At 36.8% G+C, this 23,536-nt stretch overlaps 1 non-coding gene across 1 annotated transcript; it reads left to right on the top strand.

The window, feature by feature from the left end:
* Positions 1–14,434: 14,434 nt before the first annotated feature.
* On the top strand, positions 14,435–14,507 carry TRNAA-AGC (transfer RNA alanine (anticodon AGC)). Its single transcript has one exon. It is a non-coding gene; the product is annotated as a tRNA-Ala (tRNA).
* The last annotated feature ends 9,029 nt before the right edge of the window (positions 14,508–23,536 follow it).

The raw sequence follows: 23,536 nt of genomic DNA, 5'->3' as shown, positions 1-23,536 counted from the left end.
ATAGCTGTTAATTTCCATGTAAGTTTGTGTATTGAGGTAAAATGAAGACAAATGCCTGGTAAATTTTGTCAAATAAAGAATCCTCCTCCCACCGAATAACAAACACCATAAAATGTCCCTGGGTGGGCTTGAACCACCAACCTTTCAATTAACAGCCGAAAACACGCTAACCAATTGCCCCACAGAGACACATGAAAGTGCTTTCTAATGGATATTATCAGTAAGGGAAGATGAACCAGCAGAACTGAACTTAAACAGCTTAAAAGTTTCTAACTTGGATCATTTCTTACAAATGGACACTATAATATGAACTTGTGCAAAGTAAGAAATAACAGGATTATACCCTGTGAATTGAGAATTTTGTCAGGGTGTGAAAATATCTTAGTCATGATGGGGGCGAATCAATCCAGTTATAAAAGGGTTGAAATAGGGTGATTTCAGTTAGTTCAAGGATCCAATTATATGAGAACTTATTTGCAGTGTTATGAAAAATTCTGGTGATGTATTCACAATGATAAATGTGCCAAATTGCATTTATAATAAAGATAGAGAATGGTGGAACTGAGTTTTTTCAATATAAAGCTATATGGCATTTGGTAGCACTCAAAATATGTGTTATAAATTTGTGGGTATACTTAGGAATATCAGAAATATAATGAGATAAAAGGGAATATGACAGGGAGTTGGGCATTACAATTCCTATGAGAAGGAAAGCAAGACAATGCATGCCTGTCCACATTGGAAGTAAGTTGGGACAGTGCCACCAGATGTGGGACAGTTTCCTCAGCCCCACAAAGTCTCCAACACAATGGTAATAAAGAAGGAAACATTTTATGAAATCATTAAGGTACTAAATACCAACGATAATGGGATTTCACTAAACTTGAGGCTAATGGATGTTTTTGAGATGTTAACTCTAAATGTAATCCAGTCCTCCTGGTGTAAGTGGTGTAAATGGTTTTAACATCAAAGGGGAATTAGCTCAAATGGTAGAGCGCTTGCTTAGCATGCGGAGGTAGTGGGATCGATGCCCGCATTCTCCAGACAAGATTTTGGATCTAAAATTTACTGCAATATATCAAGTGAAGAATAACATTCCTGACCAAAATTCTTCACTGTTTTTATTTTCTTCTGATGCCCCAGAGGAATGCTGAGTTACATATAGTTATCTTGAAAATTGCATGCAAACAATTTGGGGTTGATTCAAAGAGCTGATACACCACATTTCCTGTGAGTAACTGACTATAAGCCACACTTATGGTAGATCCAAACTTGCAGCAATTTGTTGTAGCCCCATAACGCTGCATAAAAAAGTGATATCGGGTTGCTAGTGGTCCAATTTCAACTGCTGTAACTGGTGTTACTATACTGTTGCAAGGTTAACTTACCCCCTTTGCAAATAATAGAATCAACTTCTCAGAATTAACCCAATGGATCCCAGTATCTGGTTTATATTAATACATTTTTCTTATTCTTCTGGCTAAAAGTCACTGTGAATTTTTAGCTTATTCTCTATATCTTCTTAGGACTGATCACTTGTTTTCAATTTGTAAAGTTCTTTCTAGTATTATCTAACACTAGCTGGAAAGCCATGGATGTAGAGTTAGTAAAGTCATAGCTGTTAATTTCCATGTAAGTTTGTGTATTGAGGTAAAATGAAGACAAATGCCTGGTAAATTTTGTCAAATAAAGAATCCTCCTCCCACCGAATAACAAACACCAAAAACGTCCCTGGGTGGGCTTGAACCACCAACCTTTCAGTAAACAGCCAAAAACACGCTAACCAATTGCACCACAGAGACACATGAAAGCGCTTTCTAATGGATATTGGCCCTCATTCAGAGCCGTACGCTCTGAGCAGAGCGCACGCTCTGCATGAGGGCTGGGCTCCTTTTTCATGGAGCGTCCTCCTGGACGCTCGTATAGCTGTGGGTCACCACCCACAGGCTATACGAGCGTGCATTTTGATGGCCGCGATGGTCGTGACCATCGCGAACATCGAAATTGCGAGCCAGAGCCTGCGGTTGAGGTTTTCAACCGCAAGCTCCGGAGTGATTTTGGCTCTATCAGAGCCAAAATCACTCCCACTGACATCACTAGTGATGTCAGTGGGCCGGCTTCTGACGGGAGGCGTTCCCGTGGGAACGCCCCCGTCAGGGAGGCACGCCCCCAGCACGCCCACCAAAGGGGGCGTGCTGTCAATCAACATTGACAGCACGCCCCCTTTGTTCGGACACAACGAGCGAAGGAAAGTCCTTCGCTCGTCGTGTCTGGCGCATGCGCACGACGGAGCTCCCTCTGTCGTGCGCATGCTCAGTGCAGACCATCGACCCACTTGCGAGCGTACAGCCGCTCGCGAGTGGGTCTGAATCAGGCCCATTATCAGTAAGGGAAAATGAACCAGCAGAACTGAACTTAAACTGCTTAAAAGTTTCTAACTTGGATCATTTCTTACAAATGGACACTATAATATGAACTTGTGCAAAGTAAGAAATAACAGGATTATACCCTGTGAATTGAGAATTTTGTCAGTGTGTGAAAATATCTTAGTCATGACGGGGGCGAATCAATCCAGTTATAAAAGGGTTGAAATAGGGGGATTTCAGTTAGTCCAAGGATCCATGTATATGAGAACTTATTTGCAATTTTATGAAAAATTCTGGTGATGTATTCATAATGATAAATGTGCCAAATTGTATTTATAATAAAGATAGAGAATGGTGGAACTGAGTTTTTTCAATATAAAGCTATATGGCATTTGGTAGCACTCAAAATATGTGTTATAAATTTGTTGGTATACTTAGGAATATTAGAAATATAATGAGATAAAAGGGAATATGACAGGGAGTTGGGCATTACAATTCCTAAGAGAAGGAAAGCAAGACAATGTATGCCTGTCCACAATGGAAGTAAGTTGGGACAGTGCCACCAGATGTGGGACAGTTTCCTCAGCCCCACAAAGTCTCCAACACAATGGTGATAAAGAAGGAAACATTTTATGAAATCATTAAGGTACTAAATACCAACGATAATGGGATTTCACTAAACTTGAGGCTAATGGTTGTTTTTGAGATGTTATCTCTAAATGTAATCCAGTCCTCCTGGTATAAGTGGTGTACATGGCTTTATCATCAAAGGGGAATTAGCTTAAATGGTAGAGCGCTCGCTTAGCATGCGAGAGGTAGCGGGAACGATGCCTGCATTCTCCAGATAAGATTTTGAAACCAAAATTTACTGCAATATATTAAGTGTGGAATAACATTCCTGACCAAAATTCTTCACTGTTTTTATTTTCTTCTGATGCCCCAGAGGAATGCTGAGTTACATATAGTTTCCTTGAAAATTGCATGCAAACAATTTGGGGTTGATTCAAAGAGCTGATACACCACATTTCCTGTGAGTAACTGACTATAAGCCACACTTATGGTAGCTCCAAACTTGCAGCAATTTGTTGTAGCCCCATAATGCTGCATAAAAAAGTGATATCGGGTTGCTAGGGGTCCAATTTCAACTGCTGTAACTGGTGTTACTATACTGTTGCAAGGTTAACTTACCCACTTTGTAAATAATTGAATCAACTTCTCAGAATTAACCCAGTGGATCCCAGTATCTGGTTTATATTAATAAATTTTTCTTAATCTTCTGGCTAAAAGTCACTGTGAATTTTTAGCTTATTCTCTATATCTTCTTAGGACTGATCACTTGTTTTCAATTTGTAAAGTTCTTTCTAGTATTATCTAACACTAGCTGGAAAGCCATGGATGTAGATTTAGTAAAGTCATAGCTGTTAATTTCCATGTAAGTTTGTGTATTGAGGTAAAATGTAGACAAATGCCTGGTAAATTTTGTCAAATAAAGAATCCTCCTCCCACCGAATAACTAACACCAAAAACGTCCCTGGGTGGGCTTGAACCACCAACCTTTCAGTAAACAGCCAAAAACACGCTAACCAATTGCGCCACAGAGACACATGAAAGTGCTTTCTAATGGATATTATCAGTAAGGGAAGATGAACCAGCAGAACTGAACTTAAACTGCTTAAAAGTTTCTAACTTGGATCATTTCTTACAAATGGACACTATAATATGAACTTGTGCAAAGTAAGAAATAACAGGATTATACCCTGTGAATTGAGAATTTTGTCAGTGTGTGAAAATATCTTAGTCATGATGGGGGTGAATCAATCCAGTTATAAAAGGGTTGAAATAGGGGGATTTCAGTTATTCCAAGGATCCAAGTATATGAGAACTTATTTGCAGTGTTATGAAAAATTCTGGTGATGTATTCAGAATTATAAATGTGCCAAATTGTATTTATAATAAAGATAGAGAATGGTGGAACTGAGTTTTTTCAATATAAAGCTATATGGCATTTGGTAGCACTCAAAATATGTGTTATAAATTTGTGGGTATACTTAGGAATATCAGAAAAATAATGAGATAAAAGAGAATATGACAGGGAGTTGGGCATTACAATTCATATGAGAAGGAAAGCAAGACAATGTATGCCTGTCCACATTGGAAGTAAGTTGGGACAGTGCCACCAGATGTGGGACAGTTTCCTCAGCCCCACAAAGTCTCCAACACAATGGTGATAAAGAAGGAAACATTTTATGAAATCATTAAGGTACTAAATACCAACGATAATGGGATTTCACTAAACTTGAGGCTAATGGATGTTTTTGAGATGTTATCTCTAAATGTAATCCAGTCCTCCTGGTGTAAGTGGTGTAAATGGCTTTAACATCAGAGGGGAATTAGCTCAAATGGTAGAGCGCTCGCTTAGCATGCGAGAGGTAGCGGGATTGATGCCTGCATTCTCCAGACAAGATTTTGGAACTAAAATTTACTGCAATATATCAAGTGAAGAATAACATTCCTGACCAAAATTCTTCACTGTTTTTATTTTCTTCTGATGCCCCAGAGGAATGCTGAGTTACATATAGTTATCTTGAAAATTGCATGCAAACAATTTGGGGTTGATTCAAAGAGCTGATACACCACATTTCCTGTGAGTAACTGACTATAGGCCACACTTATGGTAGCTCCAATCTTGCAGCAATTTGTTGTAGCCCCATAATGCTGCATAAAAATGTGATATCGTGTTGCTAGGGGTCCAATTTCAACTGCTGTAACTGGTGTTACTATTCTGTTGCAAGGTTAACTTACCCCCTTTGTAAATAATTGAATCAACTTCTCAGAATTAACCCAGTGGATCCCAGTATCTGGTTTATATTAGTAAATTTTTCTTATTCTTCTGGCTAAAAGTCACTGTGAATTTTTAGCTTATTCTCTATATCTTCTTAGGACTGATCACTTGTTTTCAATTTGTAAAGTTCTTTCTAGTATTATCTAACACTAGCTGGAAAGCCATGGATGTAGAGTTAGTAAAGTCATAGCTGTTAATTTCCATGTAAGTTTGTGTATTGAGGTAAAATGAAGACAAATGCCTGGTAAATTTTGTCAAATAAAGAATCCTCCGCCCACCGAATAACAAACACCATAAAACGTCCCTGGGTGGGCTTGAACCCCCAACCTTTCAATTAACAGCCGAAAACACGCTAACCAATTGCCCCACAGAGACACATGAAAATGCTTCTAATGGATATTATCAGTAAGGGAAGATGAACCAGCAGAACTGAACTTAAACTGCTTTAAAGTTTCTAACTTGGATCATTTCTTACAAATGGACACTATAATATGAACTTGTGCAAAGTAAGAAATAACAGGATTATACCCTGTGAATTGAGAATTTTGTCAGTGTGTGAAAATATCTTAGTCATGACGGGGGCGAATCAATCCAGTTATAAAAGAGTTGAAATAGGGGGATTTCAGTTAGTCCAAGGATCCAAGTATATGAGAACTTATTTGCAATTTTATGAAAAATTCTGGTGATGTATTCATAATGATAAATGTGCCAAATTGTATTTATAATAAAGATAGAGAATGGTGGAACTGAGTTTTTTCAATATAAAGCTATATGGCATTTGGTAGCACTCAAAATATGTGTTATAAATTTGTTGGTATACTTAGGAATATCAGAAATATAATGAGATAAAAGGGAATATGACAGGGAGTTGGGCATTACAATTCCTATGAGAAGGAAAGCAAGACAATGTATGCCTGTCCACAATGGAAGTAAGTTGGGACAGTGCCACCAGATGTGGGACAGTTTCCTCAGCCCCACAAAGTCTCCAACACAATGGTGATAAAGAAGGAAACATTTTATGAAATCATTAAGGTACTAAATACCAACGATAATGGGATTTCACTAAACTTGAGGCTAATGGATGTTTTTGAGATGTTATCTCTAAATGTAATCCAGTCCTCCTGGTGTAAGTGGTGTACATGGCTTTAACATCAAAGGGGAATTAGCTTAAATGGTAGAGCGCTCGCTTAGCATGCGAGAGGTAGCGGGAACGATGCCCGCATTCTCCAGATAAGATTCTGAAACCAAAATTTACTGCAATATATTAAGTGTGGAATAACATTCCTGACCAAAATTTTTCACTGTTTTTATTTTCTTCTGATGCCCCAGAGGAATGCTGAGTTACATATAGTTTCCTTGAAAATTGCATGCAAACAATTTGGGGTTGATTCAAAGAGCTGATACACCACATTTCCTGTGAGTAACTGACTATAAGCCACACTTATGGTAGCTCCAAACTTGCAGCAATTTGTTGTAGCCCCATAATGCTGCATAAAAAAGTGATATCGGGTTGCTAGGGGTCCAATTTCAACTGCTGTAACTGGTGTTACTATACTGTTGCAAGGTTAACTTACCCACTTTGTAAATAATTGAATCAACTTCTCAGAATTAACCCAGTGGATCCCAGTATCTGGTTTATATTAATAAATTTTTCTTAATCTTCTGGCTAAAAGTCACTGTGAATTTTTAGCTTATTCTCTATATCTTCTTAGGACTGATCACTTGTTTTCAATTTGTAAAGTTCTTTCTAGTATTATCTAACACTAGCTGGAAAGCCATGGATGTAGATTTAGTAAAGTCATAGCTGTTAATTTCCATGTAAGTTTGTGTATTGAGGTAAAATGAAGACAAATGCCTGGTAAATTTTGTCAAATAAAGAATCCTCCTCCCACCGAATAACAAACACCAAAAACGTCCCTGGGTGGGCTTGAACCACCAACCTTTCAGTAAACAGCCAAAAACACGCTAACCAATTGCGCCACAGAGACACATGAAAGTGCTTTCTAATGGATATTATCAGTATGGGAAGATGAACCAGCAGAACTGAACTTAAACTGCTTAAAAGTTTCTAACTTGGATCATTTCTTACAAATGGACACTATAATATGAACTTGTGCAAAGTAAGAAATAACAGGATTATACCCTGTGAATTGAGAATTTTGTCAGTGTGTGAAAATATCTTAGTCATGATGGGGGTGAATCAATCCAGTTATAAAAGGGTTGAAATAGGGGGATTTCAGTTAGTCCAAGGATCCAAGTATATGAGAACTTATTTGCAGTGTTATGAAAAATTCTGGTGATGTATTCAGAATTATAAATGTGCCAAATTGTATTTATAATAAAGATAGAGAATGGTGGAACTGAGTTTTTTCAATATAAAGCTATATGGCATTTGGTAGCACTCAAAATATGTGTTATAAATTTGTGGGTATACTTAGGAATATCAGAAAAATAATGAGATAAAAGAGAATATGACAGGGAGTTGGGCATTACAATTCCTATGAGAAGGAAAGCAAGACAATGTATGCCTGTCCACATTGGAAGTAAGTTGGGACAGTGCCACCAGATGTGGGACAGTTTCCTCAGCCCCACAAAGTCTCCAACACAATGGTGATAAAGAAGGAAACATTTTATGAAATCATTAAGGTACTAAATACCAACGATAATGGGATTTCACTAAACTTGAGGCTAATGGATGTTTTTGAGATGTTATCTCTAAATGTAATCCAGTCCTCCTGGTGTAAGTGGTGTAAATGGCTTTAACATCAGAGGGGAATTAGCTCAAATGGTAGAGCGCTCGCTTAGCATGCGAGAGGTAGCGGGATTGATGCCTGCATTCTCCAGACAAGATTTTGGAACTAAAATTTACTGCAATATATCAAGTGAAGAATAACATTCCTGACCAAAATTCTTCACTGTTTTTATTTTCTTCTGATGCCCCAGAGGAATGCTGAGTTACATATAGTTATCTTGAAAATTGCATGCAAACAATTTGGGGTTGATTCAAAGAGCTGATACACCACATTTCCTGTGAGTAACTGACTATAAGCCACACTTATGGTAGCTCCAAACTTGCAGCAATTTGTTGTAGCCCCATAATGCTGCATAAAAATGTGATATCGTGTTGCTAGGGGTCCAATTTCAACTGCTGTAACTGGTGTTACTATTCTGTTGCAAGGTTAACTTACCCCCTTTGTAAATAATTGAATCAACTTCTCAGAATTAACCCAGTGGATCCCAGTATCTGGTTTATATTAGTAAATTTTTCTTATTCTTCTGGCTAAAAGTCACTGTGAATTTTTAGCTTATTCTCTATATCTTCTTAGGACTGATCACTTGTTTTCAATTTGTAAAGTTCTTTCTAGTATTATCTAACACTAGCTGGAAAGCCATGGATGTAGAGTTAGTAAAGTCATAGCTGTTAATTTCCATGTAAGTTTGTGTATTGAGGTAAAATGAAGACAAATGCCTGGTAAATTTTGTCAAATAAAGAATCCTCCGCCCACCGAATAACAAACACCATAAAACGTCCCTGGGTGGGCTTGAACCCCCAACCTTTCAATTAACAGCCGAAAACACGCTAACCAATTGCCCCACAGAGACACATGAAAATGCTTCTAATGGATATTATCAGTAAGGGAAGATGAACCAGCAGAACTGAACTTAAACTGCTTTAAAGTTTCTAACTTGGATCATTTCTTACAAATGGACACTATAATATGAACTTGTGCAAAGTAAGAAATAACAGGATTATACCCTGTGAATTGAGAATTTTGTCAGTGTGTGAAAATATCTTAGTCATGACGGGGGCGAATCAATCCAGTTATAAAAGAGTTGAAATAGGGGGATTTCAGTTAGTCCAAGGATCCAAGTATATGAGAACTTATTTGCAATTTTATGAAAAATTCTGGTGATGTATTCATAATGATAAATGTGCCAAATTGTATTTATAATAAAGATAGAGAATGGTGGAACTGAGTTTTTTCAATATAAAGCTATATGGCATTTGGTAGCACTCAAAATATGTGTTATAAATTTGTTGGTATACTTAGGAATATCAGAAATATAATGAGATAAAAGGGAATATGACAGGGAGTTGGGCATTACAATTCCTATGAGAAGGAAAGCAAGACAATGTATGCCTGTCCACAATGGAAGTAAGTTGGGACAGTGCCACCAGATGTGGGACAGTTTCCTCAGCCCCACAAAGTCTCCAACACAATGGTGATAAAGAAGGAAACATTTTATGAAATCATTAAGGTACTAAATACCAACGATAATGGGATTTCACTAAACTTGAGGCTAATGGATGTTTTTGAGATGTTATCTCTAAATGTAATCCAGTCCTCCTGGTGTAAGTGGTGTACATGGCTTTAACATCAAAGGGGAATTAGCTTAAATGGTAGAGCGCTCGCTTAGCATGCGAGAGGTAGCGGGAACGATGCCCGCATTCTCCAGATAAGATTTTGAAACCAAAATTTACTGCAATATATTAAGTGTGGAATAACATTCCTGACCAAAATTCTTCACTGTTTTTATTTTCTTCTGATGCCCCAGAGGAATGCTGAGTTACATATAGTTTCCTTGAAAATTGCATGCAAACAATTTGGGGTTGATTCAAAGAGCTGATACACCACATTTCCTGTGAGTAACTGACTATAAGCCACACTTATGGTAGCTCCAAACTTGCAGCAATTTGTTGTAGCCCCATAATGCTGCATAAAAAAGTGATATCGGGTTGCTAGGGGTCCAATTTCAACTGCTGTAACTGGTGTTACTATTCTGTTGCAAGGTTAACTTACCCCCTTTGTAAATAATTGAATCAACTTCTCAGAATTAACCCAGTGGATCCCAGTATCTGGTTTATATTAATAAATTTTTCTTATTCTTCTGGCTAAAAGTCACTGTGAATTTTTAGCTTATTCTCTATATCTTCTTAGGACTGATCACTTGTTTTCAATTTGTAAAGTTCTTTCTAGTATTATCTAACACTAGCTGGAAAGCCATGGATGTAGAGTTAGTAAAGTCATAGCTGTTAATTTCCATGTAAGTTTGTGTATTGAGGTAAAATGAAGACAAATGCCTGGTAAATTTTGTCAAATAAAGAATCCTCCTCCCACCGAATAACAAACACCAAAAACATCCCTGGGTGGGCTTGAACCACCAACCTTTCAGTAAACAGCCAAAAACACGCTAACCAATTGCGCCACAGAGACACATGAAAGTGCTGTCTAATGGATATTATTAGTAAGGGAAGATGAACCAGCAGAACTGAACTTAAACTGCTTAAAAGTTTCTAACTTGGATCATTTCTTACAAATGGACACTATAATATGAACTAGTGCAAAGTAAGAAATAACAGGATTATACCCTGTGAATTGAGAATTTTGTCAGTGTGTGAAAATATCTTAGTCATGATGGGGGTGAATCAATCCAGTTATAAAAGGGTTGAAATAGGGGGATTTCAGTTAGTCCAAGGATCCAAATATATGAGAACTTATTTGCAGTGTTATGAAAAATTCTGGTGATGTATTCAGAATTATAAATGTGCCAAATTGTATTTATAATAAAGATAGAGAATGGTGGAACTGAGTTTTTTCAATATAAAGCTATATGGCATTTGGTAGCACTCAAAATATGTGTTATAAATTTGTGGGTCTACTTAGGAATATCAGAAATATAATGAGATAAAAGGGAATATGACAGGGAGCTTGGCATTAATATTCCTATGAGAAGGAAAGCAAGACAATGTATCTCTGTCCTCAATGGAAGTAAGTTGGGACAGTGCCACCAGATGTGGGACAGTTTCCTCAGCCCCACAAAGTCTCCAACACAATGGTGATAAAGAAGGAAACATTTTATGAAATCATTAAGGTACTAAATACCAACGATAATGGGATTTCACTAAACTTGAGGCTAATGGATGTTTTTGAGATGTTATCTCTAAATGTAATCCAGTCCTCCTGGTGTAAGTGGTGTAAATAGCTTTAACATCAGAGGGGAACTAGCTCAAATGGTAGAGCGCTCGCTTAGCATGCGAGAGGTAGCGGGATTGATGCCTGCATTCTCCAGACAAGATTTTGGAACTAAAATTTACTGCAATATATCAAGTGAAGAATAACATTCCTGACCAAAATTCTTCACTGTCTTTATTTTCTTCTGATGCCCCAGAGGAATGCTGAGTTACATATAGTTATCTTGAAAATTGCATGCAAACAATTTGGGGTTGATTCAAAGAGCTGATACACCACATTTCCTGTGAGTAACTGACTATAAGCCACACTTATGGTAGCTCCAAACTTGCAGCAATTTGTTGTAGCCCCATAATGCTGCATAAAAATGTGATATCGGGTTGCTAGGGGTCCAATTTCAACTGCTGTAACTGGTGTTACTATTCTGTTGCAAGGTTAACTTACCCCCTTTGTAAATAATTGAATCAACTTCTCAGAATTAACCCAGTGGATCCCAGTATCTGGTTTATATTAATAAATTTTTCTTATTCTTCTGGCTAAAAGTCACTGTGAATTTTTAGCTTATTCTCTATATCTTCTTAGGACTGATCACTTGTTTTCAATTTGTAAAGTTCTTTCTAGTATTATCTAACACTAGCTGGAAAGCCATGGATGTAGAGTTAGTAAAGTCATAGCTGTTAATTTCCATGTAAGTTTGTGTATTGAGGTAAAATGAAGACAAATGCCTGGTAAATTTTGTCAAATAAAGAATCCTCCTCCCACCGAATAACAAACACCAAAAACTTCCCTGGGTGGGCTTGAACCACCAACCTTTCAGTAAACAGCCAAAAAACACGCTAACCAATTGCCCCACAGAGACACATGAAAATGCTTCTAATGGATATTATCAGTAAGGGAAGATGAACCAGCAGAACTGAACTTAAACTGCTTTAAAGTTTCTAACTTGGATCATTTCTTACAAATGGACACTATAATATGAACTTGTGCAAAGTAAGAAATAACAGGATTATACCCTGTGAATTGAGAATTTTGTCAGTGTGTGAAAATATCTTAGTCATGACGGGGGCGAATCAATCCAGTTATAAAAGAGTTGAAATAGGGGGATTTCAGTTAGTCCAAGGATCCAAGTATATGAGAACTTATTTGCAATTTTATGAAAAATTCTGGTGATGTATTCATAATGATAAATGTGCCAAATTGTATTTATAATAAAGATAGAGAATGGTGGAACTGAGTTTTTTCAATATAAAGCTATATGGCATTTGGTAGCACTCAAAATATGTGTTATAAATTTGTTGGTATACTTAGGAATATCAGAAATATAATGAGATAAAAGGGAATATGACAGGGAGTTGGGCATTACAATTCCTATGAGAAGGAAAGCAAGACAATGTATGCCTGTCCACAATGGAAGTAAGTTGGGACAGTGCCACCAGATGTGGGACAGTTTCCTCAGCCCCACAAAGTCTCCAACACAATGGTGATAAAGAAGGAAACATTTTATGAAATCATTAAGGTACTAAATACCAACGATAATGGGATTTCACTAAACTTGAGGCTAATGGATGTTTTTGACATGTTATCTCTAAATGTAATCCAGTCCTCCTGGTGTAAGTGGTGTACATGGCTTTAACATCAAAGGGGAATTAGCTCAAATGGTAGAGCGCTCGCTTAGCATGCGAGAGGTAGTGGGAACGATGCCCGCATTCTCCAGATAAGATTTTGAAACCAAAATTTACTGCAATATGTTAAGTGTGGAATAACATTCCTGACCAAAATTCTTCACTGTTTTTATTTTCTTCTGATGCCCCAGAGGAATGCTGAGTTACATATAGTTATCTTGAAAATTGCATGCAAACAATTTGGGGTTGATTCAAAGAGCTGATACACCACATTTCCTGTGAGTAACTGTCTATAAGCCACACTTATGGTAGCTCCAAACTTGCAGCATTTTGTTGTAGCCCCATAATGCTGCATAAAAAAGTGATATCGGGTTGCTAGGGGTCCAATTTCAACTGCTGTAACTGGTGTTACTATACTGTTGCAAGGTTAACTTACCCACTTTGTAAATAATTGAATCAACTTCTCAGAATTAACCCAGTGGATCCCAGTATCTGGTTTATATTAATAAATTTTTCTTAATCTTCTGGCTATAAGTCACTGTGAATTTTTAGCTTATTCTCTATATCTTCTTAGGACTGATCACTTGTTTTCAATTTGTAAAGTTCTTTCTAGTATTATCTAACACTAGCTGGAAAGCCATGGATGTAGAGTTAGTAAAGTCATAGCTGTTAATTTCCATGTAAGTTTGTGTATTGAGGTAAAATGAAGACAAATGCCTGGTAAATTTTGTCAAATAAAGAATCCTCCTCCCACCGAATAACAAACACCAAAAACGTCCCTGGGTGGGCTTGAACCACCAACCTTTCAGTAAACAGCCAAAAACACGCTAACCAATTGCGCCACAGAGACACATGAAAGTGCTTTCTAATGGATATTATCAGTAAGGGAAGATGAACCAGCAGAACTGAACTTAAACTGCTTAAAAGTTTCTAACTTGGATCATTTCTTACAAATGGACACTATAATATGAACTTGTGCAAAGTAAGAAATAAGAGGATTATACCCTGTGAATTGAGAATTTTGTCAGTGTGTGAAAATATCTTAGTCATGATGGGGGTGAATCAATCCAGTTATAAAAGGGTTGAAATAGGGGGATTTCAGTTATTCCAAGGATCCAAGTATATGAGAACTTATTTGCAGTGTTATGAAAAATTCTGGTGATGTATTCAGAATTATAAATGTGCCAAATTGTATTTATAATAAAGATAGAGAATGGTGGAACTGAGTTTTTTCAATATAAAGCTATATGGCATTTGGTAGCACTCAAAATATGTGTTATAAATTTGTGGGTATACTTAGGAATATCAGAAATATAATGAGATAAAAGGGAATATGACAGGGAGTTGGGCATTACAATTCCTATGAGAAGGAAAGCAAGACAATGTATGCCTGTCCACATTGGAAGTAAGTTGGGACAGTGCCACCAGATGTGGGACAGTTTACTCAGCCCCACAAAGTCTCCAACACAATGGTGATAAAGAAGGAAACATTTTATGAAATCATTAAGGTACTAAATACCAACGATAATGGGATTTCACTAAACTTGAGGCTAATGGATGTTTTTGAGATGTTATCTCTAAATGTAATCAAGTCCTCCTGGTGTAAGTGGTGTACATGGCTTTAACATCAAAGGGGAATTAGCTCAAATGGTAGAGCGCTCGCTTAGCATGCGAGAGGTAGTGGGATCGATGCCCGCATTCTCCAGACAAGATTTTGGATCTAAAATTTACTGCAATATATCAAGTGTGGAATAACATTCCTGACCAAAATTCTTCACTGTTTTTATTTTCTTCTGATGCCCCAGAGGAATGCTGAGTTACATATAGTTATCTTGAAAATTGCAGGCAAACAATTTGGGGTTGATTCAAAGAGCTGATACACCACATTTCCTGTGAGTAACTGACTATAAGCCCACTTATGGTAGCTCCAAACATGCAGCAATTTGTTGTAGCCCCATAATGCTGCATAAAAAAGTGATATCGGGTTGCTAGGGGTCCAATTTCAACTGCTGTAACTGGTGTTACTATTCTGTTGCAAGGTTAACTTACCCCCTTTGTAAATAATTGAATCAACTTCTCAGAATTAACCCAGTGGATCCCAGTATCTGGTTTATATTAATAAATTTTTCTTATTCTTCTGGCTAAAAGTCACTGTGAATTTTTAGCTTATTCTCTATATCTTCTTAGGACTGATCACTTGTTTTCAATTTGTAAAGTTCTTTCTAGTGTTATCTAACACTAGCTGGAAAGCCATGGATGTAGAGTTAGTAAAGTCATAGCTGTTAATTTCCATGTAAGTTTGTGTATTGAGGTAAAATGAAGACAAATGCCTGGTAAATTTTGTCAAATAAAGAATCCTCCTCCCACCGAATAACAAACACCATAAAACGTCCCTGGGTGGGCTTGAACCCCCAACCTTTCAATTAACAGCCGAAAACACGCTAACCAATTGCCCCACAGAGACACATGAAAATGCTTCTAATGGATATTATCAGTAAGGGAAGATGAACCAGCAGAACTGAACTTAAACTGCTTTAAAGTTTCTAACTTGGATCATTTCTTACAAATGGACACTATAATATGAACTTGTGCAAAGTAAGAAATAACAGGATTATACCCTGTGAATTGAGAATTTTGTCAGTGTGTGAAAATATCTTAGTCATGACGGGGGCGAATCAATCCAGTTATAAAAGAGTTGAAATAGGGGGATTTCAGTTAGTCCAAGGATCCAAGTATATGAGAACTTATTTGCAATTTTATGAAAAATTCTGGTGATGTATTCATAATGATAAATGTGCCAAATTGTATTTATAATAAAGATAGAGAATGGTGGAACTGAGTTTTTTCAATATAAAGCTATATGGCATTTGGTAGCACTCAAAATATGTGTTATAAATTTGTTGGTATACTTAGGAATATCAGAAATATAATGAGATAAAAGGGAATATGACAGGGAGTTGGGCATTACAATTCCTATGAGAAGGAAAGCAAGACAATGTATGCCTGTCCACAATGGAAGTAAGTTGGGACAGTGCCACCAGATGTGGGACAGTTTCCTCAGCCCCACAAAATCTCCAACACAATGGTGATAAAGAAGGAAACATTTTATGAAATCATTAAGGTACTAAATACCAACGATAATGGGATTTCACTAAACTTGAGGCTAATGGATGTTTTTGAGATGTTATCTCTAAATGTAATCCAGTCCTCCTGGTGTAAGTGGTGTACATGGCTTTAACATCAAAGGGGAATTAGCTCAAATGGTAGAGCGCTCGCTTAGCATGCGAGAGGTAGCGGGAACGATGCCCGCATTCTCCAGATGAGATTTTGAAACCAAAATTTACTGCAATATATTAAGTGTGGAATAACATTCCTGACCAAAATTCTTCACTGTTTTTATTTTCTTCTGATGCCCCAGAGGAATGCTGAGTTACATATAGTTATCTTGAAAATTGCATGCAAACAATTTGGGGTTGATTCAAAGAGCTGATACACCACATTTCCTGTGAGTAACTGACTATAAGCCACACTTATGGTAGCTCCAAACTTGCAGCAATTTGTTGTAGCCCCATAATGCTGCATAAAAAAGTGATATCGGGTTGCTAGGGGTCCAATTTCAACTGCTGTAACTGGTGTTACTATACTGTTGCAAGGTTAACTTACCCACTTTGTAAATAATTGAATCAACTTCTCAGAATTAACCCAGTGGATCCCAGTATCTGGTTTATATTAATAAATTTTTCTTATTCTTCTGGCTAAAAGTCACTGTGAATTTTTAGCTTATTCTCTATATCTTCTTAGGACTGATCACTTGTTTTCAATTTGTAAAGTTCTTTCTAGTATTATCTAACACTAGCTGGAAAGCCATGGATGTAGATTTAGTAAAGTCATAGCTGTCAATTTCCATGTAAGTTTGTGTATTGAGGTAAAATGAAGACAAATGCCTGGTAAATTTTGTCAAATAAAGAATCCTCCTCCCACCGAATAACAAACACCAAAAACTTCCCTGGGTGGGCTTGAACCACCAACCTTTCAGTAAACAGCCAAAAAACACGCTAACCAATTGCGCCACAGAGACACATGAAAGTGCTTTCTAATGGATATTATCAGTAAGGGAAGATGAACCAGCAGAACTGAACTTAAACTGCTTAAAAGTTTCTAACTTGGATCATTTCTTACAAATGGACACTATAATATGAACTTGTGCAAAGTAAGAAATAACAGGATTATACCCTGTGAATTGAGAATTTTGTCAGTGTGTGAAAATATCTTAGTCATGATGGGGGTGAATCAATCCAGTTATAAAAGGGTTGAAATAGGGGGATTTCAGTTAGTCCAAGGATCCAAGTATATGAGAACTTATTTGCAGTGTTATGAAAAATTCTGGTGATGTATTCAGAATTATAAATGTGCCAAATTGTATTTATAATAAAGATAGAGAAAGGTGTAACTGAGTTTTTTCAATATAAAGCTATATGGCATTTGGTAGCACTCAAAATATGTGTTATAAATTTGTGGGTATACTTAGGAATATCAGAAATATAATGAGATAAAAGAGAATATGACAGGGAGTTGGGCATTACAATTCCTATGAGAAGGAAAGCAAGACAATGTATGCCAGTCCACATTGGAAGTAAGTTGGGACAGTGCCACCAGATGTGGGACAGTTTCCTCAGCCCCACAAAGTCTCCAACACAATGGTGATAAAGAAGGAAACATTTTATGAAATCATTAAGGTACTAAATACCAACGATAATGGGATTTCACTAAACTTGAGGCTAATGGATGTTTTTGAGATGTTATCTCTAAATGTAATCCAGTCCTCCTGGTGTAAGTGGTGTCAATGGCTTTAATATCAGAGGGGAATTAGCTCAAATGGTAGAGCGCTCGCTTAGCATGCGAGAGGTAGCGGGATCGATGCCTGCATTCTCCAGACAAGATTTTGGAACTAAAATTTACTGCAATATATCAAGTGAAGAATAACATTCCTGACCAAAATTCTTCACTGTTTTTATTTTCTTCTGATGCCCCAGAGGAATGCTGAGTTACATATAGTTATCTTGAAAATTGCATGCAAACAATTTGGGGTTGATTCAAAGAGCTGATACACCACATTTCCTGTGAGTAACTGACTATAAGCCACACTTATGGTAGCTCCAAACTTGCAGCAATTTGTTGTAGCCCCATAATGCTGCATAAAAATGTGATATCGGGTTGCTAGGGGTCCAATTTCAACTGCTGTAACTGGTGTTACTATTCTGTTGCAAGGTTAACTTACCCCCTTTGTAAATAATTGAATCAACTTCTCAGAATTAATCCAGTGGATCCCAGTATCTGGTTTATATTAATAAATTTTTCTTATTCTTCTGGCTAAAAGTCACTGTGAATTTTTAGCTTATTCTCTATATCTTCTTAGGACTGATCACTTGTTTTCAATTTGTAAAGTTCTTTCTAGTATTATCTAACACTAGCTGGAAAGCCATGGATGTAGAGTTAGTAAAGTCATAGCTGTTAATTTCCATGTAAGTTTGTGTATTGAGGTAAAATGAAGACAAATGCCTGGTAAATTTTGTCAAATAAAGAATCCTCCTCCCACCGAATAACAAACACCATAAAACGTCCCTGGGTGGGCTTGAACCCCCAACCTTTCAATTAACAGCCAAAAACACGCTAACCAATTGCCCCACAGAGACACATGAAAATGCTTCTAATGGATATTATCAGTAAGGGAAGATGAACCAGCAGAACTGAACTTAAACTGCTTTAAAGTTTCTAACTTGGATCATTTCTTACAAATGGACACTATAATATGAACTTGTGCAAAGTAAGAAATAACAGGATTATACCCTGTGAATTGAGAATTTTGTCAGTGTGTGAAAATATCTTAGTCATGACGGGGGCGAATCAATCCAGTTATAAAAGAGTTGAAATAGGGGGATTTCAGTTAGTCCAAGGATCCAAGTATATGAGAACTTATTTGCAATTTTATGAAAAATTCTGGTGATGTATTCATAATGATAAATGTGCCAAATTGTATTTATAATAAAGATAGAGAATGGTGGAACTGAGTTTTTTCAATATAAAGCTATATGGCATTTGGTAGCACTCAAAATATGTGTTATAAATTTGTTGGTATACTTAGGAATATCAGAAATATAATGAGATAAAAGGGAATATGACAGGGAGTTGGGCATTACAATTCCTATGAGAAGGAAAGCAAGACAATGTATGCCTGTCCACAATGGTAGTAAGTTGGGACAGTGCCACCAGATGTGGGACAGTTTCCTCAGCCCCACAAAATCTCCAACACAATGGTGATAAAGAAGGAAACATTTTATGAAATCATTAAGGTACTAAATACCAACGATAATGGGATTTCACTAAACTTGAGGCTAATGGATGTTTTTGAGATGTTATCTCTAAATGTAATCCAGTCCTCCTGGTGTAAGTGGTGTACATGGCTTTAACATCAAAGGGGAATTAGCTCAAATGGTAGAGCGCTCGCTTAGCATGCGAGAGGTAGTGGGAACGATGCCTGCATTCTCCAGATGAGATTTTGAAACCAAAATTTACTGCAATATATTAAGTGTGGAATAACATTCCTGACCAAAATTCTTCACTGTTTTTATTTTCTTCTGATGCCCCAGAGGAATGCTGAGTTACATATAGTTATCTTGAAAATTGCATGCAAACAATTTGGGGTTTGATTCAAAGAGCTGATACACCACATTTCCTGTGAGTAACTGACTATAAGCCACACTTATGGTAGCTCCAAACTTGCAGCAATTTGTTGTAGCCCCATAATGCTGCATAAAAAAGTGATATCGGGTTGCTAGGGGTCCAATTTCAACTGCTGTAACTGATGTTACTATACTGTTGCAAGGTTAACTTACCCACTTTGTAAATAATTGAATCAACTTCTCAGAATTAACCCAGTGGATCCCAGTATCTGGTTTATATTAATAAATTTTTCTTATTCTTCTGGCTAAAAGTCACTGTGAATTTTTAGCTTATTCTCTATATCTTCTTAGGACTGATCACTTGTTTTCAATTTGTAAAGTTCTTTCTAGTATTATCTAACACTAGCTGGAAAGCCATGGATGTAGATTTAGTAAAGTCATAGCTGTTAATTTCCATGTAAGTTTGTGTATTGAGGTAAAATGAAGACAAATGCCTGGTAAATTTTGTCAAATAAAGAATCCTCCTCCCACCGAATAACAAACACCAAAAACTTCCCTGGGTGGGCTTGAACCACCAACCTTTCAGTAAACAGCCAAAAAACACGCTAACCAATTGCGCCACAGAGACACATGAAAGTGCTTTCTAATGGATATTATCAGTAAGGGAAGATGAACCAGCAGAACTGAACTTAAACTGCTTAAAAGTTTCTAACTTGGATCATTTCTTACAAATGGACACTATAATATGAACTTGTGCAAAGTAAGAAATAACAGGATTATACCCTGTGAATTGAGAATTTTGTCAGTGTGTGAAAATATCTTAGTCATGATGGGGGTGAATCAATCCAGTTATAAAAGGGTTGAAATAGGGGGATTTCAGTTAGTCCAAGGATCCAAGTATATGAGAACTTATTTGCAGTGTTATGAAAAATTCTGGTGATGTATTCAGAATTATAAATGTGCCAAATTGTATTTATAATAAAGATAGAGAATGGTGGAACTGAGTTTTTTCAATATAAAGCTATATGGCATTTGGTAGCACTCAAAATATGTGTTATAAATTTGTGGGTATACTTAGGAATATCAGAAATATAATGAGATAAAAGAGAATATGACAGGGAGTTGGGCATTACAATTCCTATGAGAAGGAAAGCAAGACAATGTATGCCAGTCCACATTGGAAGTAAGTTGGGACAGTGCCACCAGATGTGGGACAGTTTCCTCAGCCCCACAAAGTCTCCAACACAATGGTGATAAAGAAGGAAACATTTTATGAAATCATTAAGGTACTAAATACCAACGATAATGGGATTTCACTAAACTTGAGGCTAATGGATGTTTTTGAGATGTTATCTCTAAATGTAATCCAGTCCTCCTGGTGTAAGTGGTGTCAATGGCTTTAACATCAAAGGGGAATTAGCTCAAATGGTAGAGCGCTCGCTTAGCATGCGAGAGGTAGCGGGATCGATGCCTGCATTCTCCAGACAAGATTTTGGAACTAAAATTTACTGCAATATATCAAGTGAAGAATAACATTCCTGACCAAAATTCTTCACTGTTTTTATTTTCTTCTGATGCCCCAGAGGAATGCTGAGTTACATATAGTTATCTTGAAAATTGCATGCAAACAATTTGGGGTTGATTCAAAGAGCTGATACACCACATTTCCTGTGAGTAACTGACTATAAGCCACACTTATGGTAGCTCCAAACTTGCAGCAATTTGTTGTAGCCCCATAATGCTGCATAAAAATGTGATATCGGGTTGCTAGGGGTCCAATTTCAACTGCTGTAACTGGTGTTACTATTCTGTTGCAAGGTTAACTTACCCCCTTTGTAAATAATTGAATCAACTTCTCAGAATTAACCCAGTGGATCCCAGTATCTGGTTTATATTAATAAATTTTTCTTATTCTTCTGGCTAAAAGTCACTGTGAATTTTTAGCTTATTCTCTATATCTTCTTAGGACTGATCACTTGTTTTCAATTTGTAAAGTTCTTTCTAGTATTATCTAACACTAGCTGGAAAGCCATGGATGTAGAGTTAGTAAAGTCATAGCTGTTAATTTCCATGTAAGTTTGTGTATTGAGGTAAAATGAAGACAAATGCCTGGTAAATTTTGTCAAATAAAGAATCCTCCTCCCACCGAATAACAAACACCATAAAACGTCCCTGGGTGGGCTTGAACCCCCAACCTTTCAATTAACAGCCGAAAACACGCTAACCAATTGCCCCACAGAGACACATGAAAATGCTTCTAATGGATATTATCAGTAAGGGAAGATGAACCAGCAGAACTGAACTTAAACTGCTTTAAAGTTTCTAACTTGGATCATTTCTTACAAATGGACACTATAATATGAACTTGTGCAAAGTAAGAAATAACAGGATTATACCCTGTGAATTGAGAATTTTGTCAGTGTGTGAAAATATCTTAGTCATGACGGGGGCGAATCAATCCAGTTATAAAAGAGTTGAAATAGGGGGATTTCAGTTAGTCCAAGGATCCAAGTATATGAGAACTTATTTGCAATTTTATGAAAAATTCTGGTGATGTATTCATAATGATAAATGTGCCAAATTGTATTTATAATAAAGATAGAGAATGGTGGAACTGAGTTTTTTCAATATAAAGCTATATGGCATTTGGTAGCACTCAAAATATGTGTTATAAATTTGTTGGTATACTTAGGAATATCAGAAATATAATGAGATAAAAGGGAATATGACAGGGAGTTGGGCATTACAATTCCTATGAGAAGGAAAGCAAGACAATGTATGCCTGTCCACAATGGAAGTAAGTTGGGACAGTGCCACCAGATGTGGGACAGTTTCCTCAGCCCCACAAAATCTCCAACACAATGGTGATAAAGAAGGAAACATTTTATGAAATCATTAAGGTACTAAATACCAACGATAATGGGATTTCACTAAACTTGAGGCTAATGGATGTTTTTGAGATGTTATCTCTAAATGTAATCCAGTCCTCCTGGTGTAAGTGGTGTACATGGCTTTAACATCAAAGGGGAATTAGCTCAAATGGTAGAGCGCTCTCTTAGCATGCGAGAGGTGGTGGGAACGATGCCCGCATTCTCCAGATGAGATTTTGAAACCAAAATTTACTGCAATATATTAACTGTGGAATAACATTCCTGACCAAAATTCTTCACTGTTTTTATTTTCTTCTGATGCCCCAGAGGAATGCTGAGTTACATATAGTTATCTTGAAAATTGCATGCAAACAATTTGGGGTTGATTCAAAGAGCTGATACACCACATTTCCTGTGAGTAACTGACTATAAGCCACACTTATGGTAGCTCCAAACTTGCAGCAATTTGTTGTAGCCCCATAATGCTGCATAAAAAAGTGATATCGGGTTGCTAGGGGTCCAATTTCAACTGCTGTAACTGGTGTTACTATACTGTTGCAAGGTTAACTTACCCACTTTGTAAATAATTGAATCAACTTCTCAGAATTAACCCAGTGGATCCCAGTATCTGGTTTATATTAATAAATTTTTCTTATTCTTCTGGCTAAAAGTCACTGTGAATTTTTAGCTTATTCTCTATATCTTCTTAGGACTGATCACTTGTTTTCAATTTGTAAAGTTCTTTCTAGTATTATCTAACACTAGCTGGAAAGCCATGGATGTAGATTTAGTAAAGTCATAGCTGTTAATTTCCATGTAAGTTTGTGTATTGAGGTAAAATGAAGACAAATGCCTGGTAAATTTTGTCAAATAAAGAATCCTCCTCCCACCGAATAACAAACACCAAAAACTTCCCTGGGTGGGCTTGAACCACCAACCTTTCAGTAAACAGCCAAAAAACATGCTAACCAATTGCGCCACAGAGACACATGAAAGTGCTTTCTAATGGATATTATCAGTAAGGGAAGATGAACCAGCAGAACTGAACTTAAACTGCTTAAAAGTTTCTAACTTGGATCATTTCTTACAAATGGACACTATAATATGAACTTGTGCAAAGTAAGAAATAACAGGATTATACCCTGTGAATTGAGAATTTTGTCAGTGTGTGAAAATATCTTAGT

The sequence above is a fragment of the Taudactylus pleione genome, unplaced genomic scaffold, assembly GCF_031769625.1.
Source record: "Taudactylus pleione unplaced genomic scaffold, aTauple2 ptg000174l, whole genome shotgun sequence".
NCBI lineage: Eukaryota > Metazoa > Chordata > Amphibia > Anura > Myobatrachidae > Taudactylus > Taudactylus pleione.
The sequence above is the reverse complement of the archived record's forward strand: the minus strand, read 5'-3'. Positions and strand labels throughout refer to the sequence as shown.